Source organism: Cibotium barometz, chromosome 25, assembly GCF_041138505.1.
Source record: "Cibotium barometz isolate CiBa-2024 chromosome 25, ASM4113850v1, whole genome shotgun sequence".
NCBI lineage: Eukaryota > Viridiplantae > Streptophyta > Polypodiopsida > Cyatheales > Cibotiaceae > Cibotium > Cibotium barometz.
This window is the reverse complement of record NC_141070.1, coordinates 25612240-25635731: the sequence shown is the minus strand read 5'-3', so window position 1 is coordinate 25635731 and position 23492 is coordinate 25612240.

Here is a 23492-nt window from a genome sequence, read left to right as displayed (position 1 = left end):
ATCTACGCTATGTGTACAAGTTCCATCTTAGTCGGCATTACATAAGGATCACCTATATCCCATACATGGTGTGGTTACGAACAATGGAATAATTTGCTCAACCAGTTTTCATTGTCATTCTTATTCTCACTAGATTTGAAGACATGCTATTTAGTTAATACATACATACTCGCCTTCATATTTCTTCCTTGCATGCTATTACCATCTCTATTAGCCTCCACTCAATTTCTTTCTATGTAACTCATTTTTTGGCTATTTTTTATACTATCACTCATTTTAAAGTCCTTTTTGATTTCTTTTCACCTAATATACTCACTCACAAATCTCTTCTCTACATACTACTATTATCTTTATGTTTTCACCTTTGCACCATGTCTTTATGTCTTCACTCTATTAGTTGTCTTTATGTTTGTACTCTCTTCTTGCCATTTCATGAATATTTCCTATTTTACTTTGTCTTGTCTTTATGTTTTTACTCTATGTTTTGCCATTCACCAATGTTTGTTATTTTACTCTATTATCACTTGTTTTTGAAGGCGTTTTTTAAAAAGTTTCTTTCCTAACATGCTTATAAAATTATTATCTACCTTTGGTACTATGATACCTCTCCGTGTCTTGATTCTTTCTCAAATATATAGAAAGAGTTTCCTATTTTTTCAATTTTCTTTTTCATCACATGTCTTCTATTTCACTGCTGTTTTTGTTTTTTGAATTTGCAAACATTTTAAAGGGTTTTTTTTGGAGTTGCTTATGCCCAATGCTCTTCTCTACCTGTGCTACTACTATTTCTCCATGTTTCCTCTCTATTACTTCCTAGATTTGAAAAAAAGAGTTATAAAGAAAGAAATAGAGTTAAGATTAAGAAAAGAGAGAGAGTAATAGTATGCAAGGCATAAATGTGGAAGGGAGTATGTAAGGATTAACTAAAAAACATGTCTTCAAATCTAGGAAAAAAGAAGGTAAGAGGAGATGGAAGAAGCCGGAAGATGGAGAAAAGAAAGTAGAAGGGCACGACTACAAAGAAAGAAGTTGCCGATATGCAAGCGCAATCCAACCCAAATCTCCAACAATGGTTACATGGACTCTTTAATATCTCTTTTCTATTTCTTTTACTTCTCCTCTCCCCTTTGCTTTCACTACTTGGCCAGACCTTGCCCTCGACATTAGGCTTGTCGAGGCCGTACCAAAGCCACATCCAGACCCACTCCGAAATCCCTTGACAGGAGCAGAGGGGTCAAGAGGTCAACCCCCCCTCACCTCGGCTAGACGGGACAGGTGCCCTGCTAGGCAGACCTGGTGACCTACCACCGGCCTCCCTAGTGATAGGCCCAACACTAGGACTCTAGCCATTGTTGCTAGCAGCCAACATGATGACCTCGTCGGTGGCACTAGCCCCTCTTCTTGTGGAGCAATAGGGTTTGAGTTCGATGGGGCTCTCACCCTCTCTAGTCATGCCCCTTTCCAGGGCACTTGGGCTCCGTCCACCATAAAGGATGCCTCTCCAGACTACAATTCGCACGGAGAGGCCACACAATTCTCAAGCTAGGCTCTTTTCAGTTCCCTTGTCGCTATTTTTGAGAAATCCTTGTTAGTTCACCATAGACTAGGTGTACGACCATGTTGGCAACTGAGTGGAATGGGCTTCCTGGTCGAAGTGTCCAAGTTGGGCTAGCCTACATTACAAAAAGTCCATGGTGGATTTGGATGGATTTTTACTGAGGAGTATTTGTCTAAGCGCTCGTGTTGGACTCGGGTAAATGTGTCGAGGAGTGTTTTCTCCCAATTGTTGTTTCCATATGCCCCCCCTTTTACCTGAAATGCCCTTTTGCATGTGGCATGTTTTCAATGAGAAACCTTCTCCTTTGTCTTAAGCATGTGACATGTTTCTGATGGAAAAATCTCCTCCTTTGTTTTCTTGTAGTGTCACGCATTTGCCTCCTTTGATGCGGTGTGGCACTAGCGTTAATACACCAGATTCTATCAAAACTCTACAGGCATGCTTGGGCAAGAACAATATTGAGATGGGTGATCTCTCGAAAAGTCTTAATGTTGCACCCACCCTTTTTCGGGACCATCCGCCCCTTTCACCCTTTTTGGGCGGGGACACTACTCCCCCCCGCCCAACCCTTCCCTCTCTTCGCAAATCATACCTGGGTTTGTGTTAGATATTTCGGAGTTAGTATGGAGTCTAGTCTAGTGTCTTTTATGGTGTGAACACCCCTTATTTAGGTCTAGGTCAATAGATAAGGCCTTGGTGCCTAGAAAAGCATGTTCTTGAGTCCTTCATTCTCACAATATGAGTACCATTCAAGTTGTGCAATCTCTCTCTTACACTTGAGCTCTCTCTTTTTCTCTCTCTCTCTGTCTTTTACACGCTACACTATGATGATGATACCTCCATAGTTTCATGTGTGATCTTATGGATGCCAACATGGTATTAGAGCTAAGGTAGTTCTCTTTTCAATAGCGGATTTCAGCCTTATATCATGTTGTGTTTTCTGCTGTTGGTCTTCCCTTGCATGCGTTCATGCTGTGACCGCTCATGATATGCGTTCTTTCCATATGCTAGCCAGTCACCTGTGATCAAGCATGTGCAGCCCAAGCTACGTTTTGCTGGTCATACATAATCTGCACATTGCTATCTATGTACGATCACCGTCATGTCTTCAATCGCCTAGAATCAGCGCCAACAGCAGCTTGCGTTTCTTTTGTTTCAACAAGGTGCAGCAAAAGGGAAAAGCAACACAGCTTCAACATTTTTTTTTTAATGCTTGTTCACAAGACGGCCACCTTGACTGGTCTGCTCGCTTGCCAACCCACACGGTCAGTAAAACAGCGCTCTCTGTGCCCTCCCACGCCTCCCATTGTGCTGCCTGTTGGCCTTCCTCGGAGTCTTTTGGAGGCTGCGTTTTCCTCCACAGGCAGCTTTGGCCGCGTTTCAGCAGCTCGTTTCCTGGCGTGCCCCCGGCTACCTCTTCTACAGCAGCCACCGATCATCAAGTCAAATATGCTACATCAATGGATGCCTGTGATTTTCACTCTGCAGCTCACAAGTTGAGCTCTCCCAGGTTCTCTGCCTTGCCTAAAACGACGGCCCAAGTCACTTTGGCTTGGAAACGATGTCTAAGTCACTTTGGCTTGGAAACGATGCCTAAAAAGGATCTTCATTAACATCCAGGGTTTTTTTACTAGACTTTTAGTTCCCATTATGTTTCATTATGTTTGAGTCAAGGGTTCTCTTCCCTGGTAGTCTCCCAAAATATGAGTTATTTATCTTTTGGATCCTTTTGGGTTAGGTAATGACTTATTTCTATAAAAGGCTCCTCTCCATCATACCTTTTTTTTTCCCTACTTTAGGCAAGGGGGGATTGTTTTGGTATGCTGATGTAGGTTATTTTTGTCACCTAAGGCCGAACTTGACCTCTTAGTTTTTCGCCAAGACCATGCTTGTTAAGCCTCTCAGCCACGCTTGTTTAGCCTTTGAGTCTTTTGTGGCATGCTCTGAGCCACGTTTACTGGCCTCTGAGTCTAAAGTGGGGGACACATCTTGTGTCTTTGCTTGAGTAGATGTACGAGACTATTAAAGGTAATGCATGAAATGTTGAGATGTCAAGCTTAACATGAGCTGACATTCAGGAGGTGTCTGCATGACCGTTCGACATTTACATCACTGGCGGGCCCGGTAGTTAGCACTAACATATCTTTGCCAGAGATTCTACAGTTAGACTACACGGACTAGCCCACACCTACCCACTCTACTTAGCATATTCCCATTATGGACCATTTGTATAATGTGTGTTGGTCACTTTATCTTCTTGGTAGACCTCTTTTGTTGTGTGAAGAAGAAGAAGAATTTTCAGCTTCTCATCTTGTGTGTTCTCTTCTAGGGTTTGTGTGAGTGTGTGTATGCGTGTGCTTGCAAGAGCTCAAGGTCTCTTCTCCCTTGCATCTTTTCATGGTATCAAAGCTTAGTTCATACTAAGGGCTGAGCGACCAGCAAGAGAAGCACATGAAGCCGTATGAGGGTAAGAGCTTCATCTACCCTTCCCCCTTTATGTTGGCTACTACATCCTTGTTTAGAGCTCTCCGGGAGACACCGGCAAACGAACTCCAATTGAGGAGCCTTCTTCGCGGGAGCAGAGCTACAGAGCAATTAATATTGTCCCTTGGTGTCCATTGGATAAAATTTTTCGATATACTGTCTCTTAGTGTCTATTGGATAAAATTTTTCGATATACTATCCCTTGGTGTCATTGGACAAAATTTTTTGAGCCGAAATTGCATTTCGAGCGCGTCTGGACCTCCGTTTTTCAATTCGCAGGCGTTCATGGGTACTGCGGATAAGTTTTGATTCTTTGCAGAACTCTGTTTTTGAAACTGCAAGAAGGGCCATTGGTTGTGAAGACACTATGTGTACTGCAAAGAGGTCTTAAAGTTGCCATTGGGTGTATGTATGCAAATTGAGGTCACTGGTTATGACAGTTTGGGTGTAGTATAGTACCTTTGCAGAGAATACAACAGTTTTTGTGCAGGTCAAACAAGAGTCCTATTTTTGGTAAATTTGTGTTGCAGATAAGATGTCAAATGATGGAATAAACCAGATTGTTACAAAGAACAACTTCCATGCTTGGAGGTTTAGATTGATAAATTTTCTGATGGAAAAAGGTTACTGGGACTACATTGAAGGTGAACATGAGGAGACACCAGAGATATTGGAGATTAATTCAACTGCTGTGTAGATGTAAAAGAATTCAAGGATTGGAATTAAGGAGCAAGGAAAGTCATGTATATTGACTTTCTTTCAGCATACATGACACTGTGATTGGGCATATACAGGATGCCAAGTCACCAAAGGAGGCATGGGACACCTTGGTGAAGCTGTATGAAACTAACAGCAAGGCACGGAAGATTCAGTTGAAGAATGAGCTTTATATTGTGGAGAAGAAAAATATGTCTATGAATGATTATGCCTTGAAGATCAAGGGCATTTTGGAATCCCTTGCATCAATTGGTGTTTTTGTTGGATGATGATGATAAGGTGGAAGTGTGTCTACTCTTTCTCAGGTCATTATACAAGGCATTCAAGGCGTCTATTCAGACTTGGGAGAACATTCCCAAATTCATAGATTTGGTGTTAATGTTGATCATTGAAGAGAAGAATTTAGGTGAAGATCAATAGTCTTCACAAAACAAAAATAGTTCAGAGCAGTAGGCCTTCTACACAAGTGCAGGTAGAGGACGAGATAAAGGTCGTGAACGTGGCCAAGGTGGTGGCCGACGAACAAGTAATCAGAATTATGGTCAGTAGCAGTAACAGTCCCAGGATTCGCAACAACAACACACAGGTTGAAGAGGCCAGTTTAGAGGTAGGGGGAGTCAATGAGGTCGTGGTAATTGGCAAAGACAACACAATGATACACAAGGCTATTTTTACTATGGTAAGCCTGGACATGTGCAGGCATATTGCTATAAGAAACAGAGTGACATGCGAAATGGAAAAATGTAGCAAAATAACTATGCATCCTCTAGTAGAAATAATGAGGATAATGAGAGGTTGTTTGTTATGCAACATGTAGTTAATGCTGTGTCTAGAAATGATGTAGGAGCATGTAAGGATGACATATGGTATGTTGATTCAGGTGCTTTGAACCACATGACAAGTCATGGTGAGTGGTTCAAGGAAATGAAAAGTCTTAAAAGACCAGGTTTTGTTGAAACAGGGAATGACACTGTTCATCCGATTGCCCATGTTAGAGATGTGCCATTGTCTATGCAGGATGGTAAGGTGAAGTACCTTGCAGATGTACTTCATGTTCCGAACATTACAAAGAATTTATTTTTAGTTGGCCAAATGATTGAGTAGGGTTTGCGGGTCCGTTTTAACCCTGATGGCTATTATGTAGAAGACTTCAAAGATAAGTGCAGGTTGGTTGCAAAAGGCAACAAAGTGGGTAGAATGTTTACATTGAATGTAAATATACCTAAAGTGAGTGCTGCAATGTTTGCAAATGGTTCAGGAGTTGTTGCAGATACATACATTTGGCATAAGAGAATTGGACATGTAAATGTGCAAAGAATGTGCAGACTAAAGAATTGTGACAGGGCTGCCTAATTTTAAGCTTGAAGGTATGTAGAAAGTATGTGAAGCATGTCAATTTGGAAAGTAAACAAAGCACGTATTTCCACATGACAGAAGTGTGAGTAGGAATGTACTAGATATTGTACATTCAGATGTATGGGTTCCTATGAAGACTATGTCCATGGGTGGCTGCAGGTACTTCGTAACATTCATTGATGATCACACAAGCAAAGTATGGGTGTATTTCATGAAGGAGAAGAGTGAAGTGTTCACTCATTTTCAGAATTTCAGAGTGATGGTGGCTGAAAAACAGATAGGAAAGCATGTGAAGTGCCTAAGGTCAGATGGAGGAGGAGAATACTTCTCCAATGAGTTTCTCTGAATCCTTGCAAAAGAATGGCATTAAGAGACAATTTACATGCAGATACACTCCACAACAAAATGGAATTGCTGAGCGAAAAAACATGCACATTGTAGAGATAGCACGAGCATTGATGGCAGAGAAGAATATACTGTATAGCTATTGGGTTGAGGCTGTGTCTATAACAATTTATATCATGAACAAGACTCCTACTGCAGCCATACATGATGTAACACCAGAGGAGAAGTTTACTAGCAAGAAACCTGATTTGTCTCACTTGAAAGTTTTTGGACGTATTGCATATGTGCATGTGCCACGTGAGTTGCATACTAAGCTAGATTCAAAGGCATAAAAATGTGTGTTTATTGGGAGGCATAAAAATGTGGACCATATGGTCTACACACAGATACTTGTTTACAACTCTTCTTGAAAGGAAGAGTAAATAACTTGATAAAATTTCTTCCAACTAAAAAGATGTGAAAACATCTGAGCTCACTAGGCTCTTTATCAAACATCTCTATAAACTATATGGCCTGCACAACTATCGTGGGGTAGAGATAGAAAGTTTGATAGTCATCTTTGAAGGAAAATCTTCAAAGGTTAAATATCACTCTAAGTAAGAGTGAGGTCAACCATTCATAAATTGATGGTGGTCAAACTGAAAACCCAACGAGGTTCGAGAGCATATGCTTGTGCATAGATGAATAATCTAGTGGACAGGAGTACCTCTCACCTTTGGAATCTATTTTTTGTTGTTCATGACTAGATTTGCTCCATTTACGTTATTTTATGGCCTCTAGTCTAGATCTCCTATGGCCGTAGAGCTATGCAAGGAGAAGAGTGAACAATTTGGTATCATATCATGGTAGCATAGTCTACAAATATTTAGTAGCATAACTTACAAATGGTAGCGTAATCTACAAACTTGAGTTCCCAGGAAAATCTCAAGTACACCTAACTTTTGTGCTAGTGGCATACAAAAACTAGGGCACATAGTTTGCCTTGAAGTTCTAGTTGAGAGATCGGAACATGAGGTTTAGTGTGTATCGATAGACACTTGTTAAGTGAATGTTTAGACTCCTTGTTTAAGGAATACTACTTGCCTACAGCTCGTAGACTCTCCACATATGCATTTCACAGGTTATGTAGCATATATATTAGACAATGTTAATAAAATGTGCTGAAGAAAACCTTGACACAAACACAAGCACACAAACACAAGCAAAAGGAGCAAACAAGCCACATGAAATTCCTATAGCTGGATTGATCAAGCTAACAAGACTTTTGGGTGAGCAGCATAAGCAGGTAAATCTCGATGAGCAAGATGATGTGAAAAGTAAAGGGGTGACTGAAGCATCAGTGAAAAGCTATAGTGCAGAGGTGAATCAACAAAAGGAGGTGAGTAGGTTAGTAGAGCTGGAAGATGGAAAAGGAATGAGAGTCGATCAGAACCTTGTAAGATAAAGAAAAATTACTAAGATTATTGATTTGTTCAAGAAAAAGTATGTTAAAAGAAGATCAAAACACAATGATGCAGCAAAGAAGTGGGAACAAAAGTCAGTATAAATTAATGTATGCTGCCCAGACCATGCAAAAGCTCGCATATCAGTTACAAATTAATGTATGCAGCCCAAACCATGCAGAAGCTCACAAAATCTGAGAGTATTCAAGAATTAGTGGATCCAACCAAGCTGCTTGACACAAAAATGCCTATTGCCATAAATTACAATGGAACAACATGCCTATTTGCATCAATTACAATGGAACAACATGCACTTACTGGTCAGTGAGGTTGATTTGATTATGTTCATCACACAAAAATGCCTACTGCCATCTACAAACAACAGAGAGCAACTTCACAAGGATGACATTGCAAACTTGGGAAGACTCACCCCCCAAGAGTTTCTAACTAGGGATAAAGCCCAGAGGAACTGGTTTTTGGTGTTACATTTAGAACACATAGATGATAGATCAACCCATGGAGCCATGCAAGATGATTTGCAGAGTTGCAATTGACGAACATCAACACATCCCAAACCTACACCTGATTAGTCTTTATATTTTTTTTCTCATAGTCTTCATCATTGAACAATTTGACAACTCCTAATTCACCTTATTTTGTTTTTAGTGCCTTAATTAAACATTACATCTTGCACCTATGCTATCTAGGGCTGTGTTAGTGAGGCCCTCATGTATTGTCTCCTTCCCCTTAAAACCTTTGTATCATACAACAGCCTTTGATCTTCCCATGCCTGTATTGTATCTCTACTCGGCTCATAAACTTCCATGGGATCTTCAAAGTCAATGATTGCTAATCGTGCCATAGCTATTTAAAGTTATGTTTTTCCTTTATTGAACTTAGTGTTAATCTGCTCCTCAATGTTAGTGTGTTACTACATAAAGAATCCTACATAAAGGATATGTCCATTCTCACTAATCTAAATGCTAAGGCTCCTCATTTGTGACCTTTTTGGGTGCATAATTGTTGAAGTACAATGAGAAGTGAGGAACAAGACTCAATTAGAGACATGCTAGAAGATGCAATGAGTAGATAATGACAAGCATGGTTCACATCATATGATCTAGACAAGCTTACGTATGAGAAGTGAGGAGCAAGACTCAATTAGAGACATGCTAGAAGTGGTAATGAGTAGTAGCGGAAGTAGCTTCCTCTTGCGCGGGGGGCAGGGTTTCCCACTCGGGGCCTCGCCTCAAATATCCGGACACGAGACCAATCTGGTGGTCATTCCGAAACCGAAACCGGGAAAATTTCCCTTGCTCGAAAATGGGGATTGATTACAGGGGGGAAGAAACTGGACATCTTGAGGGGATGGGGAGGAATCTTACCCTCAATTAGAGACATGCTAGAAGTGGTAATGAGTAGATAATAAGGGAGAATATTAACACAAGCATGGTTCAAATCATATGATGTAAACAACCTTACTTAATTAGAACATCAGCATCAATACCCAAGGAAACTAGAATTCCATTACTAATAATCAAATCACACATTATGAAGGAAAGCAATAAGCTACAAGATTGAGGGTAGATCTATCATCGAAGAAAACTTTATAGGTCAATAAGCTACAAGATTGAGGGTAGCTCTATCATCTAAGAAAACTCTATAGCTCAATATGCTAATATGCTAAGATCTAGACAAGCTTATTTAGTTAGAACATCACCATCAATACCCAAGGAAACTAGAATTCCATTACTAATAATTAGATCACACATTAAGAGGTAAAGCAATAAACAACAAGAGTGAGGGTAGATCTATTATCTAGGAAAACTTAATAGCTCAATATGTTAATATGATAATATGTTCCTTACACACAAGTGTGAAGAGGGATCCTTATATAAGAGATTTCTCACCCTCTTACATTAAGAGATAGAAGACGTATATTAAGCTTTGGATTGCCTAAGCATGGATGTCACTATCACTTGTCCTTCTTGACTAGTTTTGATATGTGTTTTCTGGATTTATTAATTTAAAGCTTGGAAGATAGGCTCATTCCCACATTGAGCCCACACTGAGGACCCTCAAGTACACATGTCAAAAGTCTCTTGATCCATATAAGACTTCTAGAATGATTCTTCTCTATTATGCATACTTCCACACTCTCCCTACATGCCTCCACAAGCTTGACATTGATGTCAGTATCACTTGTCCTTCTTGACTAGTTTTGATATGTGTTTTCTCGATTTATTAATTTAATGCTTGGAAGGTAGGCTCATCACCACCTTGAGCCACACTAAGGCCCCTCAAGTACAAATGTCAAAAGTCTCTTGATCCACATAAGACTTCTAGAAGGATTCTTTTCTATTATGCGTACTTCCCCACTCTCCTCCACATTCTCTCCACTGTTCTCTATTATGCATACTTACACACTTTCCTCCACATGCCTCCATAATCTTGACATATGTTATGTATCCTATTTTATTAGAATTACCATGCCATGTAGCATAAGGCCCACTCTTATTTTATGATGCATCACCAATTCTATATACATTGAGCACTATAATCCATATTAATGTATTTATAAATCTATCTAGTCTTAAATCCATAGTCTAATCATCAATTTTAACCCTTGGTCTAATCTTTAAAGATTAGAAGACTTAAATTCATAGTATAATCATCAATTTTAAATCCATAGTCTTAAATCCATATTCTAATTATCAATTATAATCCTTGGTCTAATATTTAAAGTCTTCTAATCTTTTTTTCTAAGATATGACTTAACATTAAGTTTTTTGCATTCTAACCCTAATCCCATTCTAGAGAGATAAGGTTTCCTAAAGGATCTTCTCTCTCCAAAACCATACCAATGTTTAATCATCACTTATTTCCTAATTTTTAATCCTAAGGATTTGTTAGTCAAATCTAAACCAAGGATTAGTTTTAAGGAAATCATATACTTTCAACTCATATTTTTAGAGAGATTAGATAATACCAAAGAAGTCTTCTCTCTCTAGAGTTCACCAATTATACTTAAGTTTCCTAGAGTCACTTCCTAAGGGTCTTTTCTTAGGAACCAAGCAGATTTGAGTTGGGTAAAATTACTCTAATATTTTTTTTAAAAATATCCTCTTGGTGGGTAAAGAATCTCATGGCACACACTTGATGTACAAGCACTTTTGATGGGTTCATATGCACATTGGAGCAAATAATCCATTCTTAACTTTTAATAAATTTTACTTTAAAAATTGATGAGATATTCCAACACTTTTCTATCAAGCAAGAGCTTGAAAATAATTTATTAAAAATTACCCTTATATGAAAGAAAGACCCTATGCACATGCACACTAGGTATACTTGATGAGAAAGTACTTGCACATTTAAAGCTAATTTAACATTAGCCTAAAAATTACTATTCTTCAATCTAAATCAAGTGTAGTTTATGTGAATACTGCTGTATTGAAAGATCCTAAGTTAATCAACATGGGTTTCCAGACTTTATAAACTATACCCACAATTCATTTGCAAGTTTATCCTAAGGCTACTATAATTCAATTTATTATAGCATGGAAAGGTATTGGTCCAGCTAAATTATAGAATTAGACTAAGGTTTTCTCCATTTAATCTAAGATTTACATGGTCAACCACTATTAAACAATTAATTTCTTTCCTCTTGTTATTTGCATGGATTTAAGTAAAAATTAATGGGAAAAATTCATTTCCTTCATTAAATTAAAAACATTGAGTTTTAAATAAAGAGATAATTTACACTCAATAATATTTAAATTTGAAGAAGGATAATTAGACTTACATGTGTGGATGCTTGATATTGATGTACAGAGGTACTGTAGGGTTGAGATGGAGTCCCTCACTTGCACTTGAAGTCCATGTGTTTTTCAACTTGGAAGATGGGAGAGTTTTTCTTGACATAACTTTTATCCCTTTAATGCCATTATCACAACAAAATAATCCACTTCTACCTATAACTTTACAACCTCACAATCGACATACCACTCTAGAATATGACCTGTTTATAACCTTGTTGACACCAACAACACATACTAAACCTTACTCTGGAAAGCGCAACACATACTAAATCTTACTCTGGAAAGCGTAAGGTTTACCCCTACAACCTTTAACATCAATAGACCCTCTATCCAAGAACACATATTAAACCTTACTCTCTGGAAAGGGTAAGGTTTACCCCTACAACCTTCAACACCAATAGACCCTCTATCCAAGAAAACAACTGCCATCAATAATAAAGACCTACCCTCTACATCGGAAGTATCTAATGGTCTTGAAGCCTTCGACCAACCTCACCAAAGGAGTCAAAGGCTTCCATCTCAAAAACCTCATCAAATCAAGGTCCCCTCTTGAAAACAAACCTCAATTATCACATTGAAGATGACAGAAAGGTCATCAATGTAGTAGGTGACAAAGGAAAATCCATCCAAGTACCTCACCATCAATAGCCCTTCTCCATGAAGACCCAAGCCTCATCATTTATGGTTCCTAAACCAACAATTGTCATTGCTTAATTGGTAAGAAAATGCCATAAATTGTACCAAACCTTGAGTTCCACACAAGAAGGTAAATCCACCACATAAGTCAATGTCAAGATACCTTCATGGTATTAAAAGGCGGGTAGAGAAGCCATTATTAGTAGCTCAAGGGTACCATAAGGGTCGAAATCTGATTTGGTTACTTCACCAACCAAGGTAACACTCACAATATAAATCTCAAAAGCGTGAAAGGCAAAGTACTCGTTGACCGCTTCCATAGTAGGAACCCAAAAGAGTAACAAAATCTTCTTTCACCTCATCAGCTCTATGGGTTCCCAAAAAATTATTGGCATAGAGATTCTATGAAGGTAATGAGAAAATATGTGGATCCTCAAGAAATCCACAATATCCCCTTCAATTACATAAAGGAAGTAACTTCAACAATGAAGGCACCAACCTCTTCATTGGTTGTAAGGTCCATCAAAACTGAGTGCTTACATGCCTACTCATTCCTTAATGGTTTTATGATAGTAATTCCGTTGTATGCCTACTCATTGCACAAGGGTATTATGATTTTAATTCCATCATAAACCTACGCATTGCACAAGGGTATTATGATTTTAATTCCATCACACGCCTACTCATTGCACAAGGATATTATGATGGCAATTCCATCATACACCTCCTCATTGCACAAGGATATTATGATGGCAATTCCATCATACACCTCCTCATTGCACAAGGGTATTATGATGGTAATTGTGCCCAAACCCATCAAGGAAAGAATAGCCTTGCCACCAACATCAATACCAAGTAGAAACACACCCACATCTTGCTTGGTTTGGTGACCAAAGCAAAACAAGAAGACCAAAAGAACCCTCTCCTAAAAATGGAGGAGCCTCAAGAACCTACTTACACTCTGAATATGTGAGACTCCTACCTTCTAATAATAGAGAATACTCACATTAGAAGACTAGTCTAAGGGTCGAGAGACTCATTCAGGGCCTCCATATGTCAATATCGCACCGCTTGTTGGGTAATCCAACTTCTTTCTCTGCGTAGTTGGATTGGAATAGACCTTACTATAAGGAATTGAGTATGACTACTCCAAGTAAATTTGTGATTTATAATTGTCACAAATAAGAGGCCTCAGTGGCTCCCCTAGGCTCAACAGGAAAGCTTTTTCCTTGACTATAAAGGGAATTATTTTACCTTAACTCTACTACAGAGTTCTATAGTCGAAAGTTGATTCCCAGATTTCCCCAAGTTCCTAATTTAGAAACAGAATTTGGTCTCTGGTTTGGAAAGAACCTGCAACTCGGGCCCATCCATTTTCCCATTTTCCCGAAGGTCCTAATTTATACATAGATTTGGTCTCTGGTTTGGAAAGCACCTGTAACTTGGGCCCATCCATTTGCCCATTTTCTAGTATTTTAATCCTTTATTAACTTTGACTAGATCCATAGACTTAGCCTAGCCCCATCCAATCCCATGGGTTAGCTTTGCACTCTCTGTTAGGCCTATGAAGCCTGTGTGAACTCACACCTCCATAATTAATTTTCTTTTTTATTACGTACCAATAAAACATAAAGTTCACATATGAACCCCATGGCATATAATTATTTTCAAAATGAAACAATTGAAAGATCAATACATAATTATGTAATCTAAAAATATGTATGAATACATCATCATACTATCACTATAGCAATCCATTAGCATCTCCACACACCACGACCATGATCCTCAAAGGTATGCATTAGTGAGCCCGAACACTCTCGGACCAGTATGCTGACCAGAGGAGCCCATAAGTCTCACATCCAAATATAACAATTGTGCCAAAATCTAGGGAGCCTCTTTTAATAGGAATACCACTCCCAAAAATAAGAACTCTATAACCAACCAGTCACATGAGCCACATAAAATTGACACATAGTTCCAATCCCAAACGACCACCCTACCCAATACAATCGAGCTACCCCTTGTCTGTCACACAATGATCATGTGAGGAGCATACCCACGTTTGCCAAGATGGGTCAAGCTCTCGAGGGATCGTCTTCGTGTGACGAGACTGGTGACATCTACATGGAAACCCATGCACATGTGATGTACCTTCACAGTAAAAAACATCTCAATGAATACAAGCAAAAATAAGTAAAACATGATCAAGCAACCATGCATCACTCGTATATCCAAAATTTTAGTAAACCATCGCATCGACAAGACTTTCATAATCCTCGAGTCGTAACTTTTATTTTATATCCTCCACCCAGAACATCTAGGTGAGATCTCTGTCGTTCCATGAGCAAATTCCCAATCTCTTGAGGTCGCTTAAACTTATCAGCAAGAATTTCCTTTTCCTCTTTGAACATGAATAGTATCTATTGGTCTTGATAAGGTTCATTATCTCGATGGATCCTTTGTTTCATTAGGAATAAAGTAATTTCCTTTGCTTCTTTGTCAATAAACCATAAGGGGGTCTAATCCTCTAATCTAGTCAATATTGTAGGATCATAAACGTTAAGGATTCTTGATATCTAGTCAATATACTAGGATCCTTAATGTTAAAGATTCCTATCAAGAGTCGTATCCACCTACACAATCAGAGTTTAATACTCTAAGTGTTATTTAAGTACTTACAAAGCCAATACTATATCATGTTCTTTCTACTGTGGTAAGGACCTTTAACCTATCTAGATGAGTTGAATGCTTGGGGTTTAGTTATTTCACTTTCTCTCTCCTATTGCGTTAAACTTATATCTTTAAGTGTAGGTTGTGTGAATAATTTTATATTAAAAATCCTAGTTAATAAGCATGGGTTCCAACCTTTATGAACTATGCCCATAATTCTTTTGCAAGTTTATCCTAAGGCTAAAGGAATTTAATTTATTATAGCATGGAAAGTTATTGGTCCAACTAAATTGACGGAATTGGACTAAAGTATAAATCCCTTGGTCCCTTTTCTCCATTTAATCTAAGATTTACATGGTCAACTAAGAAAAACCACTATAAAAAAATTTAATTTCTTTCTTATGGTTATTTGTAAGGGTTTAAGTAATGGAAGAAAATGTGTTTCCTTCATTAAATTAAAAACACTGAACTTAAATAAGAGAGGATAATTTATACTCAATAATATGTGTAGAGGCTTGATTGATGTAGAGGTACCGTAGGGTCAAGATGGACTCTCCCACTTGCACTTGAAGTTAATGAGTTTTTCAACTTGGGAGATGTACCCAAATATGCCCAAAGATGAAGTACTATGACAAATATGACACCATTGTTGTACTATGACAATGTAAAAGGGTATAGTACTACTACAAGAGGTATTAATGGTATTTTACTAGCATCTACACCCACATGAAGGAGGCATGGGAAAAATGAGAAGAAATGGGGTCCTTTTATAGCATGCACCCCCCTTTGCATGTCTTGATATTCCCCTTGATAAGTGGATGGTATGGCCTACCATGCACTCAAGTAATTGATGTTGACTCAAGAAAAATTGTTGCTGACCTCACAATTGGAGTTCACTCAAGGTAATTGTGTGGATATCCATACCATTATTAGCCGGAAACCTATTTCATGGTAATTGGCACATGTTGGACTCATTTTTGGGCTCTATTTTTCTCAATTACCTCATCTTAAATGTATTACCTAATATTTTTGAGATTGCATGTACATGTACACATAGGACCCCAAGGCCCTATCTAATTTTTCTCGGCTTAAAAATCTAGGTGCGCCTACTTACAATTAATTTTTATATGCTAAATAATTTACTTTTGCAAAGATTTGAAAAGAATTTACATTTTTATTACTATAAAACACAACATTTTCTCTCTCTCATTAATAGTGTATAGTGTAAGAGGGATCCTATAGAACAACAAGCTTGTGTATTAAGTCATCTCATAAGCTCTGCATCAACATTTGAAGAGCTATCAATCAAACTTCGGCTTCAACAATTACTCCTACCACAATAGAGTTAGATGAATGCTTAATGATATAATTCAAACTATTTGCCAACCCACTTTGGGAGTCACTACCAGAGGAAACCATTTTCTAGATCATCACATAGGATTGCAAATCACTTGAATGCATTATAAATCATTATGCAGGCTTGCAAATCACTTAAATGCACTGTAACCAAAAAAAAAGAGAAAAGAAAAGACAAGAAAAAAAAATTAAATTAATTAAATAAAAAGAAAAGAAAGAAATGAAATGAAAATAAAAAAACTATCCTTGATTGATCCCTACCAACCATACATCACTCACCTCGAAGAGAATTTTATAAGTTACATGGTTGTAATGGAATGCTATCTCTTTGACAGATATTTGGATGCAAAAACATTGATTGTTATTAACCAATCACACTAATGGGTAAGCTCATTGGGATCATTCTTCTTTCAATTGGCTAACTATTGTAGCAGTGGTTTAGCAAGTAAACACAAATACTCACCCACCACTGGTAGAATAATGAAAGTCTGTATGCACCACAAACTCTTCATCGACATCCTTCTAGGTACATCTATGGATGGGGGCCATGGTGGAGGAAAGCCTAGTCAATGGTACGATCCATCGTCTGGATTCCCCTTCGAAAGATGTAAGCATAATAGGTTATCCTTAATGGCACAACCCATTGAAACTTCACCAACAATGAACCCCTTTAGCAATAATATCTTCTTCATAAATTCCCACAACTATCTTAAGAAGGTGAATACCTTTTCTATTATCCTCACAAACAACAAGTCAAAAGAATTCCTTCATACCTCTCCAATGATTTTAATTTCAACAGCAGCTACATCCAAACTCTGCTTGACTCACTTTAATGAACTTCATTGTATATCTCCTAGTAAGGAAAAAAAATATAATTATAGATAAAAATAACATGAGATGAAGAATATAGGGATGGGTCCATCTCAAGGTTATGTCAAGCTCATACCTGGAAATTAACAACCAAGAAGCTAGATTTGCATCACTTTAGTGTATCAAATGAGAAATTTAGATTCACTCTCTTCTTTCTCCTCCATTGCTAACAAGCTTTAGAATCACCACTAACAATAGGTTATCCTTAGTGGCACCACCCATTCAAACTTCGCCACATAATATCACCATCATAAATTCCCACAACTATCTTAAGAAGGTGAATAACTTTTCTACAAAAAGTCAAAAGAATTCCTTTATGCCTCTCCAATGATTTTGACTTCAACAACTACATCCAAAGTTTTCTTGACTCAGTTTAGTGCATTTCATTATATATCTCGTTGTAAGAAACAAAATGTATTTATATATAAAAAGATAAAAAGAACATGGGATGAAGAATATAAGGAGGAGTCCACCTCAAGGTCATTTTAAGCTCATTTAACAAAGTCTAGCAAATAGGGAAAGTAACAACCAAGAAGCTACATTTGTATCGCTTCAATGTATCAAATGAGGAATTGAGATTCAATGTATCTTGTTTTAATGATTGTTTCAACCTTCCTCCGGACCCCCATCTCTTTCTCCTCCATTGATAAAACAAGCCTTGGAATCACCACTAACTTGAAATAAGTAGTGTAAACTTGCTTGGGATTGAGAGAGAGAGAGAGAGAGAGAGAGAGAGAGAGAGAGAGAGAGAGAGAGAGAGAGAGAGAGAGAGATGCAATCACCTGCCAAAAATCCCTACCTCATTTACTAACTTAGGAATCTACATGAAGCACTAGCATTCACATCATAGGCTAAAAATAGCCTATTATCAAAAAGCTATGTCAATGTAGATCTATAGCTTGAACACATGAAGCAACAAAGCAATGTGTTGATGACAAAAATCCAACAACAACTGGGACATATGCCCAAGATGGCATAACACCAAGAAAATTTGTCGAACCAAAGAAATTAGCCAAGTAAGCTAAGCATCTACATCAAGAAATCATGAATGGTCAAATCATCCTCCAAAGAGAAACCATCATACCATAATGATCCCCCATAAGTACTAGAGTAAGAGTATGCTCCTCTAGTAGAAAATCATCTAGAGCACCATCAAGCAATAACTCAAACATAACATCATAAAAGATATCATCATTAAAGGAATGATAAAAGCATAATCCAACACCATGAGAATTGCCTCCAAACTATGAAAATGAGCATCAAAATCAAGTGCTAGAGCATCAACATGCTCATCAACCTTGAAATCATCATGTGAGAATGAACCATCACCAACATCCAGAGCATTATGTCTATCCCCAATCAAGGTGATAGCATCAACAAGAACAAAATAAATCTGCTCCATCATCCCTATGCACTACCAAGCACAAGGAGGGCCTTCAAGAAATATATCTCCCAAATAATGTAATCACATAGAACCATAAATCTATAATATCCCCATGCCAATAGCATAAGAAAATCCATGATCTCCTACTTGAATATATAATCCATAAGCACATGCCTGAACATCCATCAATATGAGCATGGAAATATAAATAAATCCCATCATGTTGAGAATAAGAAACCATAGCATGGATAGGCAAAGCCCCGTCATGCATAAGAACATCGTGAACATCATCGTGAACCACAATGGCATCATCAAGAATAATATCATGAAAATTAGCAACATGTGAATCATCATAACATAAAAGAGCAGCATGACTAAGCTCATCATTCGATAGAAGTATCATCACCATGATGATCAAGAGAAACCAAGAATTGCATAATCACTATATCATCATGATGATGAAAAGAATCATCACACGTAAGCATCTCATCATCCATGCATAATGTACGATCCATAAGAATACCATTAACATGATTAGTATAAAGATTAATATCTTGAGAATTTGGGGAACCATCAAATAAGATCACATCACCATCGTGCATAGTAGGCTGCTTAAAGGATGGAACCTCCAAATCTGAATCACAAGTATCTGGAACATATGAAAGACCATCATCATGAACATATGTGATCTCAATGTCATCAATAGGCTAAAAAAAGAACACCTTGCATAGACCCACACAGAGAGAGAGAGAGAGAGAGAGAGAGAGAGAGAGAGAGAGAGAGAGAGAGAGAGAGAGAGAGAGAGAGAGAGAGAGACCCCATATCTGCATCAATGTTAGTCACAGCTACCTCCTCGAGATCATCAAGAATCTAGATGAGATCATCATCCAACCACATTACCACTAGAAATGGAATCAAGGATCATTACACCATCCATAGCATCACGAATGGAATCAAGGATCATTACACCATCCATAGCATCACGAATGGAAACCACATCACCATACATCAATGTATCATCACCATGTGCAACCCATCATATGTAAGTCCATCATCATCATGTATGCTATCCCCATAAAGAGATAATTTAGCACCATCACTCCGAAAATGTAATAAGAACCATGCATATCATTGTCACCATTATCTAGACTATCCACCAAACCCTAGGACCCATTTGATTTAAGGCTAGGGACATCTAAGGACTCTGGCACTTTTGGTCCTTCCATGCACCCTCAATCCCCACCAAATCCATCCCATCATTATGGCTATCCTGGTTACTCTCATCTACACTAAGTTTTTCCTAAACAACCAAAGGTTTCACCTACTCCCTCTCTTTTAGGAAAGAATATACAACACTAAGTTGTTTCTTTAATGCATCAAAATGCCACATGATACAAACATCATTCACATGCTTCCCTTCAAAAACCTTACCCTTTTATGCTCCTTACAATGTTGCACATTTTCTTCATTCCATGCACATGCTGCAAAGCCTCTCTTCATATCTTCCCATCACTCCCTTAGGCCAATCATATGGAGAACCACCAAGAACATCTGGAAAATAATGAAACTCCTCCTCAAATGCAAGAGGACAATGCTTCTCATTATCATGGCCCACTTCCTTGCATCCTTCACAATAAAAGAATGGATAATCCTTTTTTTGATGGCCATATCTCTCACACTGAGAACATTGGGGATTGGGAAAATGCATGGATTTGTGCCTGAACATGTCACAATAAGTAGATAGTGGGAAATCCTTTGAGTGATGCTCCTCATTACCACACTTACCACATGGTTTCACCATTATATGGGGAAAACATTAGACATGCACCCAATGAGCACATAGGATCTCCACCATATGCTTTCACCATATAATGGTTTCACCATTATATGGGGAAAACATTAGCGAATCTCATAACTAGACATGCACCCAATGAGCAAATAGGATCTCCACCATGGCTTAGCTTATCATATTAGCAAAGAGCTAAATTTGTATGGTTAATGGTTGCATAAGATAAATGCAATTTGGTTCTTATGAGAGTTGAATAACCATAGTTAGCATCAAAACCTCATTAGAGATGTTGACTGTGGAAATTGTCCAATCTGGAACTCCACCACCTTCCACAAGACAATGTAACTACTGGTCAAGAGACAACGGGAACAATCTGCCCTTCACTTCAGCCCCACAGAGCGTAGGGTCTTACGAATGCAGATCAATTAGCAACAACCATTAAAAAGTAATCATCCATAAGAAGGTAGCGTGAATCATTAGCAACAACCATTTCTCTAAAAGGATGCCTTCGTTACCCCAAGAGAGTAGGTTCATAAACCATGGTCGCTAACCCATCTGGAACTAAAATAGACAACATCTTCATTGGCCATTTTCTGCTAAGCCAGTACTTTCATGTTGGGAATTGATGAAGTAGGATCACTAAGGGTTGGCAAAGACTTGTCAACATAAAGATTGCACACCATTGCTCAGAAACCCACCATGGCTTGTATTACATAAAAGAGACAGATACATTGCTTACCTCATCGTTGTGTGAGAGAGATGATGGTCTTTATGATATAAAAGGGTGCATTACCAAATGCTACATTAAGACTAAGGTTCTATCACTACTATTAAAAATGTCCATGTTATTGTTCTAAACTAATGTAAGTGTGTGTGTCCACTAACAGTCTTTACATTAGATGGATGTAAAGAATTCATTTCTACATGGTGATTTACAAGAGGAGATCTACATGGTATAGCCACTAGGATATGAGGATCATTCACACCTAGAGTTTGTTTGCAGGTGTTTCAAGCCTTATAAGGCTTGAAACATGCACCTAAAGCATGGTCAAACAAGATAGGAAAGTATCTTATCACTATTGGATTTAATATATCTACATAAGATTCTTAAGTATATGTGAAAAAGGGTGACAGGGCATTGTTCTAGTAGTCATCTATGTTGATGACTTGATTGTCACAAGGGAAAATGATGTTGACATTCATGAGGTAAAGATGCTCCTTTTACTGAAGTTTGAAGGATTTGGGTGAGATGTAATACTTCCTGGGTATAGAGGTGATTAGATCACATGATGGGATTTGGCTTTTATAAAGGCTTTGGGGCTAATAGGTTGTAAGCTAGTATGCCATTGGAGCAGAACACAAAATTGGCTCTATAGATATATGTGATCTTTTGGAGGGCCTTGATATGTACATGCACATTTATTATAGTAGGAAGTTTGCTCTATATTACTATGACCAGACAAAATTTGAGCTATGTTGTTAGATTGGTGAGTCAATTTATGCAAGCCCCAAGGAAGCCACACTTAGATGTAGCTAGGAGGATACTCAAATACATAAACTCCATAATACTATGGACTTTTCTATGAGGCTAGAGTACGAGTACACGTACACAAATATATAGATGTAGATTGGGTTGGTAGTGTCTCATACAAAAGATCTAGTAGTGGTTTTATGTTTTCTTTTGGGAGTGTTGTTGTTAGCTACATAAACAAGCAGCAACTAATGGTTTCTTTATCAAGTAGATAGGTTGAGGACAGGGGTGCAGTTATGGCACCATGTGAGGTAGCTTGGTCAAATATGAGAGAGACCATGGATAGAAATGTTATCATTTATTGTGACAACGTGAACATCAATAACCTAGTGTATCACGCTAGGACAAAACACATTGAGGTACATTATCACTTTGTGAAGGAGAAGGTTCTAGCATGTGATGTGGATTGATATATGTCAGCACCATAGAGGATCACAAAACTGATATCTTCATAAAGGTATTCAGTATAGAAAGCTATAAAGCTTACTTGGAGTGCATGGTATGGAGTTGAGCTCAAGGGAGAGTGTGGACATATCAAGCGCAACTAGTAAGGATATAGGTGATGCTCTAGGATGATAGCCTTGTACTTATGCCACTAGCATGGTTGGTGAGATTATGGGTGGTATGTCGGTAGTGGTTTACAAGCTATGTGAAAGCCACTTTGGTTCACTAAAATTATGGCATAGATGTGGTGCTAACTTATGTAGTTGGGTTTACACTATGGAATGACCATTTGTATAGGAGAGTACTTTCCCTTATAATAGGGGAGTACTTTCCCTTATAGTGTGTACTCTTATCTTTATGTTATGGTTATAGAGAAGAGAAGAGAATAGAAGAAAATTCCATCTCTCTTATGTATCCTTGTCTACTCTTATGTTTGTGTGTTTTCTTGCATAGTTATAGAGAAGAGAAGAGTATTCAAAAAGAAAATTCAACCATCCATCTCTTGTGTGTGTGTTTTCTCCCTCGCATATTTTTATCAAAAACCAATCATCGAGTCATTGCTTCCTTACTCTTCCCTTGACTACTTCTCCTACTCATGTGGTTGGTCCCCCACCACACCAAGGTGCGAATCCCCTGGCAATAGTGCTCAATCATTGGTGAGACGATGCCAGCTTTCAAAGGGGTTATTATAGAGATGTTGAAAGACCATGTGTGTTGGTTCCTCAAAGTGCACGACTCTTATGGGCTCAATTGAGATGATGAGAGATTAGTCTTGTTTCCAACTACCTTGGAAGAAAGTGCATGCTAGGTGGTACATCCCATTCCCCACACCAACCACTTCCCAGATTGGGATTCCTTAAGGGTAGCAATTCTTGGTTACTAACTTTTGGCCATGGAACTGCTGCTATGACCTTATCAGCCAAGAGCTCAATCAACTTTCTATGAAGGTTGGTGAATTAATGGCCCATGTCATTACTCGAGCAAAGGTTCAGGTAGCAATTATTGGCTACTAACTTTTGGCCATGGAACTGCTATGACCTTATCAACCAAGAGCTCAATCAACTTTCTATGAAGGTTAGTGAGTCA